We start from the raw sequence: 8,971 nt of genomic DNA, 5'->3' as shown, positions 1-8,971 counted from the left end.
AGGGGATTTGAGGACTCAACTCCTCTTCCTTCCCTCTTTTTGGTTTCCTCCTTGCCACAAGGTGATCATCTTCCTTCAACCTATGCTCCCACCATAATATGCTGCCTTGCCACAGACCCAAAAGAACACGGTCAATGAACTATGGACTGAAACTTCCAAAACTGTGAGCCAAAATAAACCTTTTCACTTTTTAAGTTGATTGTCTTAGGTATTTTATTACAGTAAGCCAACTAACATAGTGACTAGACCAGAACATGAGGACACAGAAACTTTGAAATTTACAGTTGGTTGGAAAAATATATATGTATATTAGATAAGTAGTAAAATGACAAGTTTGTATAAATATATTGCTATAAAAATGGATTTAAAAAAATAATAATTAGATATAAAAAAGTAAAGATCTTAATAATAGAGAAGTCCACTGACTGCCTAGGCCGGGTCATTCTTGCTTTCCGTTTAGTGTTCTGTCATTGTCGCGGCCACTGCACCATGGCTTTTATAACCAGGCAGTTCGGATGCTTAGTGTCTTCTTCGTCCACCACTTCCGCCTCGGCTAAGAAAATTATCGTCAAGCACGTGATCGTCATCGGAAGCGGGCTAAGGAACTGGTCACACAGTAGAGTTGATGGACCAGAGAACATTCTGGCAAAATCCAAAGATGTGTTGAAGAAAGCCTTAGGAGAATGTCAAAGAAGAAGTTTGCAGAAAACCCTAAGGCTGGTGATGAGTTTGTGGAGAAGACCCTGAGCAGCATATTGACCAGCACAGATGCAGCGTCTGTACAGACCTGGTGGCGGAGGCCATTGTGGAGAATCTGAAGGTGAAAAATGAGCTCTTACAAAGGCTGGACAAGTTTGCTGCTGAACGTACAATTTTTGCCAGCAACACTTCTTTGCAGATCACAAGCATAGCCAATGCCACCACCAGACAAGACCGATACGCTGGCCTCCATTTCTTCGACCCAGTGCCCCTGATGAAACGCGTAGAGGTCATTAAAACACCAATGAGAAGCCAGAGGACATTTGAATCTCTGGTAGACTTTAGCAAAACCTTGGGAAAACATCCTGTTTCTTGCAAGGAAACCCTGGGGTTTATTGTGAACTGTCTCCTGGTGCCATACCTCTTAGGAGCGATCAGGCTGCATGAAGAGGAGATGCATCCAAGGGATACGTTGACACTGCAATGAAGTTGGGAGCTGGATACCCTATGGGTTCATTTGAGCTTGTTGATTGTGTTGGGCTGGATACTACAAAGGTCATTCTGGATGGGTGGTATGGAATGGATGCGAAGGACCCACTGTTTCAGCCCAGGGCAACCCTAAATAAGCTGGTAGCAGAGAAGAAGCTGGGCAAGAAGACTGGGGAAGGATATTACAAATACAAATGATGCACAGCTTCTCTGGCTTCAGGAAGAAGCTTCATGAGTGTGCTCTAGCCAGCCCCGAGGGCTGTGGGGATGTGCTTTGGTCAGGCAGTCTCTCATTCTGCACAGTCCGTTTAGTGTGCATTTCGATTGTAATCTATCTGAAGTAACTATTTCACGAATTGCAGTAATAACAGGTTCTTTCATTGAGAACTAATTTCCTTTTTTAGTCTGTTCATTTCTAAAAAACTTTACACCCTCAGTGCCTGGGAGCAAATGTTTCTTTTGAACTTTGTCTTTTTTGTAATGCATTGCCCGAATCACTCAGAAAGGGAAGGTCCTTCCTCTGAGAGTGAACTGCTGGCTTCATGTTGCTGTGCCTGCCTGTGCCCGAGGCAGTAGGGCACACTGTGCATCTATGAGGGGCAGCAGTCAGTGGCCTTTCTGAGAACATTTTGCTGCCTGCAGCTTGAAGTCTTAATCTACATCTGTGTGCACCCTAAAATGTTACGTCTTTATTCAGCCCATCATCAAGACACTGCTGCTGGAGTAGTGGAAATATCTCTGTACGTTTGGTTCCCAGGAAGAAGTCAGTTTTCATGGTCATTCATATCTGCAAATCCTAATAATTACTGTTCTTTTTTCTTTTCATAAGAAATCAGTGCTGCAAACTCCTATAAATTGACTTCTAATAAAATGCAATCTGTTAATCTGAAAAAAAGATCTTAATAATAAAAAGGGATTATTCATAACTAAAATAATTCTAAATTTCCATGAGTCTAATAACATGAGTGTATTAGTTTTCTAGGGTTTCCATAATAAAATACCATAAACTAGGTAGCTTAAACAACAGAAACTTACTTTTTCACAGTTCTTGGAGTTCAAGTCTGAGCTAAAGGTGTCAGCAGGTTTGGCCTTGTCTGAGGCTCCCTCCTCTGCTCACTGTGTCTTCACATGATCTTCTCTTTGTGTGTACTTGTGTCCTAATTTTCTCTTGTAATAAACATTATTTTTCCTTGATAGGAGAATGCTATGGAAACTTTAAACACTTAAAAAATCTTAGCCAAAATGAATAATTTCTAGGAAAATATGATTTTTTAAAAACCAATTCAGGAAAAAGCAAAGAATATGAATCAACTTGTAATTCTTAAAAACTCACCATGTTCAGAAAATTTTACAATTGACTTCTTCCAAATATTCTCTAAACAATCTTGCATGAAAATTTCTGGAGAGGAGGAAAAGTAGGAAAGAGATATAACCTTTTTTAAGGTAATATAACCTTTGATTCAAAAAATAATAATTTAAAAAGACATATAGACCAATATCATTCATAAAATAAGTTCAAAATCCCAAATAAAATGTTATCAACCCTAATCCAATCATTGTATAAAAATATATTATGTCCAAGTAGGTTAATCTTCGGAATGCAAGGATGGTTTAATATTAGAAAAATCTATTAATTTGATTCATCACGTTAATAGATAAAAGAGGGGAAATTATATGATCACCCCCATAATAGAACATTTGGTAAAATACATCAACCCTTCTTATAAAAAATAAATAAATTCACAACAAATAGAAATAGAACAGAACCTTTCAATTTGCTAAAAAAAAGTACATATGCCAAAAACCTACAAACACCATCATAAAAAGTTAGCAATATTCCCCTTAAAGTAAGAAAAAAAAAACAAAATTTTCTGCTACTATCATTATTTTAACTTAATTACCACATCACACTGAGGTGCTATCCTGTTTAGTAATATACAAGGAAGCAGGAAGGAGGGAGGAGACCCAAAGGATAAAACAAAGCTGTCATTATTTACAGAGGATTTCATTGTCTGCCTCGGATATCTGAGAGTATCTACAATTCCAGTATTAGTACTAATGAGGAATCTAACAAAGTTGTACATGAAACTAACATACAAAAATCATGAATGTTCTTATGGGTCAATAATGTAAAAATGAAAAATATCATTTGAAAAAGCGAAACTACTAAAAAAACAGAGATACTACTTAAGACATCAGCAAAAACTATAAAATATCAAGGAATAATTATAATATTGATGCAGTAGATGTTATGGACAAAATATTTTTAAATTATTGAAAGGAACTTTGAAAAGAACTTTAAAAGAAACTATATTCTCCAAATTAATGTACAGATCCAATACAATTTCAATTTGACAAGCACTGTTTTCAGGTAACTAGATAACCTAACTTTAAATTTCAAATTTTAAAAAATCCAAAACAATTGCATAAATGAAGAGACTGTAGAGAAGAATTAATCTTACCAATTAAATGTATCGTCACAAAAATAGATGAAAAACAATTGAAGTGAAGTAAAATGAAGCTCACCACAGACCTAAAAATATACAGAAGCTTGGTACAAAACAGAGGTGTCATTACAAACCACTGAAAAAATAAATTTGCTATTTAATGAATGTGTATCCATATGGGAAAGAAACTGTTTGCCCAACTCAAGTGATTCACCAAAAAGTATAATGCAGAGGTAGCAATTCTTTCAAAAGAAACATTTAAAACTTACAAAAGAAAATAAAGAGTTCATAAAACACTAAGTGAAAAGAAAAACCACAAACTGAAAAAAATTGGCAACACAATTATGACTCAAGAAACAAGGATTAGTAATTGTAATATGTAAGAACTACTCAAATCAGAAAAGTAGAGAAAGGATGTATATAGACAATTCTCAGAGCAATAAGTATGTGAAAATATGCCCTATCTCTCTACTAAACAGAGAAATGCAAATTAAAATGACAACTAAATACCATTTCACATTAGATTGCAAAACATTAAGCCTGATAACAGTCTCATTCACTACCATAAATAGGTACACTTTCCAGATTGATTTGGCAATAACTTCTAAGCTGAAGATGTGAATACCAGCAGACAACAGGCAGTTCTTCTAGGTGTCTGCTCTAGAGAAACCTGCAAACATGGTCAAGAGGACACATACAAGCGTCTTGTGTGGATTCTCATGATCTAAATGTCTATGGCAACTGCCTTGATGGACGTGGGTCTTTTATTATTCATGAGCTGGGTAAACAATAGACCTTCTTAACTGAGAATTCAAGTTCTTAAATTCTTGGCAATGTCTTACATTATTTCTTTGATAAATTCCTTCACTTCCGTGTCTGTCTGTGTCATCTTCCCCACTCCCCTTCTTGGCTGCCCTGAGCTGACAGCTTTTCTTCACCATGCCCTTCCACCATGATGCTCTGCCTCACCTTGGGCTCAAAGCAATGGAGACAGCCAACTGTAAACCCAAAATAAACTTTTTCTTCTCCATTAAAAAAAAAAATCCTTCACTTCAAACAACTTACAAATACAGTTTTTCCAAGAAATAAAAGGTCAGGTCCACACCTGAAAACCTTAAAGTCCAGCAGTTGGTAATCCTATCTATAATTTTTAATTAGCTACTAGGTGCATCATTTACATAGATTGTCCAACATTATCCTCACTTGAAGACAGTCTTCAAAAAGAATGATAGAGAGAAAGGAAACAAAAAGAATAGAAGGCAGAAAAAAACAAATTGTTCCCCCTTTTATAAACCGTTCTGTATTAGTCTGGCTGTCCAGAGAAATGGAATCAAGAGGATATTTTACATATATATGTATTTTACATAGTCATATGGTATATGTGTATCTATATATCTATCTCTATACATATATCTATATATCTATATATAGATGGGAGAAAGGAAAAAAATATATATATATGATCTCCCCTTTGGATCTGTACCTCTGGAAAATGCTCTCTCTCTCTCTCTCTTTCTCTCTCTCTGTGTGTGTGTGTGTGTGTGTGTGTGTGTGTGTGTGTGTGTGTAGAAAGAGAGATTTTAAGGAATCGGGTTATGCAATAGCAAGGACTGGCAACTCCTAAATCTGCAATACAGGCTGGCAGACTGGAAATTCAAGCAGGAGTTGATGTTGCAGTCTTGAATTTGAAGGCAGACTGAAGGAAGAATTTTTTTCCCTTTCAGGAATGACCTCAGTGTTTTTTCTTAAATCTTTCAACTGATTAAATGAGGCCCACCCACATTATAAGGATAAACTGCTTCACTCAAAGTCTACTAATTTAAATGTTAACCATACCTAAATAATATCTTCATAGCAATGTCTAGTCTGGTATTTGATCAAACAACTGGGCACCATGGCCTAGCCAAGTGAATACACAAAATCCACCATTATGGAGCCTAACCATTATTAACATCTGAAGGGGAGAAAATATTATTTTTGTTTAACTCTTAAGTTTGCTGTTGAACTGGATTCTTGATACAAAAGACAGATTAACAAGAGAAAAACAAGCAAGTTTATTAACATGTGCCATGCTCATCATGGTGGAGAAAAGTAACTCAGGGCAGTAGCTTAGGAGTCTGCCTTAAATAGTACTTCAACAAAGAACAATAAATCTCAGAGAAGTAGCAAGACAAAGGAAAGCAGTCTCAGGCCTCAGAGGCAGGAAAACTGTGGGAAGGTAAATTTATGGGACGAAAGTCTGCTGGCAGATTCCTCTGGCGCCACATCCCTGAGCTGAGCAAGCATTGTAAAAAGAATGTGCATTTAGTCTTCTGTGAGAAAAAGGGGGAGGGAGGCAGAAAGACCTTTAGTCTTTGTGAATCTCTGTCCTGCTTTTACACAAACACAGAGAAGGGTGAGGATTCTCCTGCATCTTCATTGCCTTGCATTCAACAATTTGGGGAGGAAATATTTTCTATTTATGTTACATACCTTATACTTGGGGAAGAGAGATTTTGATTTCTTTTGGGACCCACTGAGTAAACACACAGCATTTACTCAGCATTAGGCACTTTTCCTAAACACTTTACAAATTATAAGAATTTGTAAACAAATCCCTGGGATAGAGGTTGAGCATTCCTAATCTGAAAATCTGAACTCCAAAATGCTCCAAAATCTGAAACTTTTAATTGACAGCCTGAGTGGAAAACTCCACACCATAAAACTTTGTCTCACACACAAAAATATTTAAAATATTGTATAAATTATTTTAAATGTTGTATAAAATTTTTGATAGGCTGCATGTGTAATGTGTATATGAAATATAACTGAATTGCATGTTTAGACTTGGGTTCATCCCTAAGATATGTCATTATGTATATGCAAATATTTCAAAATCAAAACATTTGAAATCTGAAACATTTTTGGCCCAAGGGAGACTCCACCTGTATTTACTATTGTTATGCCACTTTTCAGATCAAGAAACTGAGGCAGGTAAAGTTAAAGTTATATATCTAGGTATGTATAGATATCTAGGTATATATATAGGTATGTCCATGGTGTGAGTGCATATTCTTAGCTTCCAGACCATGCTTTTTCTAACAGGATCCGCAATTTTTTTCTATAAAGGGTAGACAATATTTATTTTAGACTTTGTAGTCCACATGTAGTCCCTGTTGTAAATTTTCCTTCTTTTTCCTCCTCCTCCTCTTCTTTGCTTTTCTTTCTTTTCTCTTTACAGCCCCTTGAACATATAAAACAATTCTTAGTATGTGATGTATACAAAAAAACAGAGGTCCAGGGCTAGGGACTATAGCTCGGTGGTAGTGTGCTTGCCTAGCATATGCAAGGCCCTGGGTTTAATAACCAGAACCACAAAACAAAAACCAGGAAACTAAAAACAAGCCCACGGGCTGGGGAGACAGCTCAGTGGTAAAGTACTTGCCTAGTATGCATGATACCCTGGGTTTAATCCCCAGCGCCACATAAAAATTTTTTTTTAATTTTTTAAAATTAAAAAAAAAAAAAAAAAAAAACAGGCCCAGACTTCATCCACCAAAGATTTTAATCCAGACAGTCTGGCTATTACTTGTGGCTTTAATGTGCTCGTGAGTGATTTTCTGGTGTTTTGTTTGTTTTTGAGATGGATTTCCCTGTGTTGCCCGGGCTGGCCTCAAACTCATGATCCTCCTGCCTCAGCCTCTGAGTTGCTGGGAGTACAAGTATGCACCACTAATCCTGGTTTCAACCTGTCTCATTGAGCTTCTGTCTGGAGCTGACAAAAGTGAGGAAGGCAGACATCATCCTTACCCTGCAGTTTGCCACCTAGTCAGAGACCAGGGCTCTCAGGTCACAGACAGCGTGAGGGCCCTCTTGGACCTGGAGCTTCAGATGATTCAAGAAATTTTTTTTAACTATTTTTATTTTTTTAAATTAATTAATTAATTATTTGTTTTTTACAGACTGCATTTTGATTCACTGTACACAAATGGGATACATCTTTTCGTTTCTATGGTTGTACACGATGTAGATTCATACCATTCATTAATCTTACATGTATGTAGGGTAATGATGTCTGTCTCATTTCACCATTTTTCAAACCCCCCTCCCTCTTGAGGTGTCGGGAGTTCTTCAGGCCAGCAGGATTCACATTCAGGGCCTGCTAGCTTTCTGCTGCTTCCTTATATGGTGATTTAATGCATAGGGTTCTCGGATCTTCCATTCCGCTATGCTGTTCAACTCCATCTCCATTTTCAAATCTACCATAAGACTGGAAGTGGTCTTATGGTATGATCTGAAAAGAATTCTATTGAGTGTATATGTGGAAATGGCCTTCAGTAAATTCATATGAGATGTTAGAATTTAAAACCAAAAATATCTCATTTCTCTTCTGTAACTGTGGTCGCTTTTATACATCTTTGGTAGGAAAAGGGATTTTCATTTCTTTTCTTTCAGTTCTGAATAAATTAGGCAAAAAGACACCACATAGCTTTCTGTGGGTCTCGTGAAGGTGGCTTCTAAGCAGAGTAAAGTGATTCTGCTTCCCAAGTACCTGGTTATAACTTTCTAAGCCCTTGCTTTACCCAGTCTGCCCTAAGGCTTGCTTTGAAAATCACCAACTGCCCCTTTAAAATGTGTACATTAATTGTAGCACATATATGGTATATACTCTCACCCAAGTCAGGAACAGAAAGGAAGCTCATTTCCTTTGACTTCATTTGAACAGACATGGAAAGCGAGGTCAAAGAGACAGAGGGACCTCACTCTGCTGGAGATGTTTCCAGAAGAGTTGTGTTCTGGTCCATTTCTTCTGGGTCCGGTGTTCTTTTCCCCTTGACTTTAGAGTGTTAGGGTTATCTCATTCCTTTATCTTCATGTGAAATCGGTAAGTGGCAAGGACACAATGGCCCACAGTGGGGTCATGACAACTTGGCTCTGTCTGGTTGATTATGTAACCTGACCTTTTGTCCTTTATCTGCAGTATTCACCTGGTTATTAGTCAGAAGGTACAGCCCAGGAAGGTAGCCAGTGGCCGATGCCTGATACGCTACATTAACTGCTTGTTGATCACTGAAGGCACATGCACAGGCTGTCTGGGGGTGAATGGGGGAGCCTGCTTTTAGTTCCCCTCTTTAAGTTTTGCTGTTTTCACCACAAACAACATCAGCACCAAAACAAAACAGAAACCAACATCAGAACATTCTGTTTCTGTGCTGCTACTTCACCATCTCTCCCACCAATTAAATTTTTAAGAACTTCTTTCTTTCCTTCCACACAATCTTATTTTAACCTTTTCTCCATCTTTTTTTCTGAACTACTGTAACTGCCTCTTCTGAAAGTCTCAAATTCTGGACTGG

At 37.4% G+C, this 8,971-nt stretch overlaps 1 pseudogene across 1 annotated transcript; it reads left to right on the top strand.

The window, feature by feature from the left end:
* The first annotated feature begins 460 nt into the window (after positions 1-460).
* Positions 461-1,520, top strand: LOC306640157 (hydroxyacyl-coenzyme A dehydrogenase, mitochondrial-like; annotated as a pseudogene). Its single transcript has one exon. The product of its transcript is annotated as a hydroxyacyl-coenzyme A dehydrogenase, mitochondrial-like (transcript).
* Positions 1,521-8,971: the final 7,451 nt, after the last annotated feature.

Source organism: Sciurus vulgaris (assembly GCF_902686455.1).
Source record: "Sciurus vulgaris genome assembly, chromosome: 11".
Taxonomy (NCBI): Eukaryota; Metazoa; Chordata; class Mammalia; order Rodentia; family Sciuridae; genus Sciurus; species Sciurus vulgaris.
The sequence above is the reverse complement of the archived record's forward strand: the minus strand, read 5'-3'. Positions and strand labels throughout refer to the sequence as shown.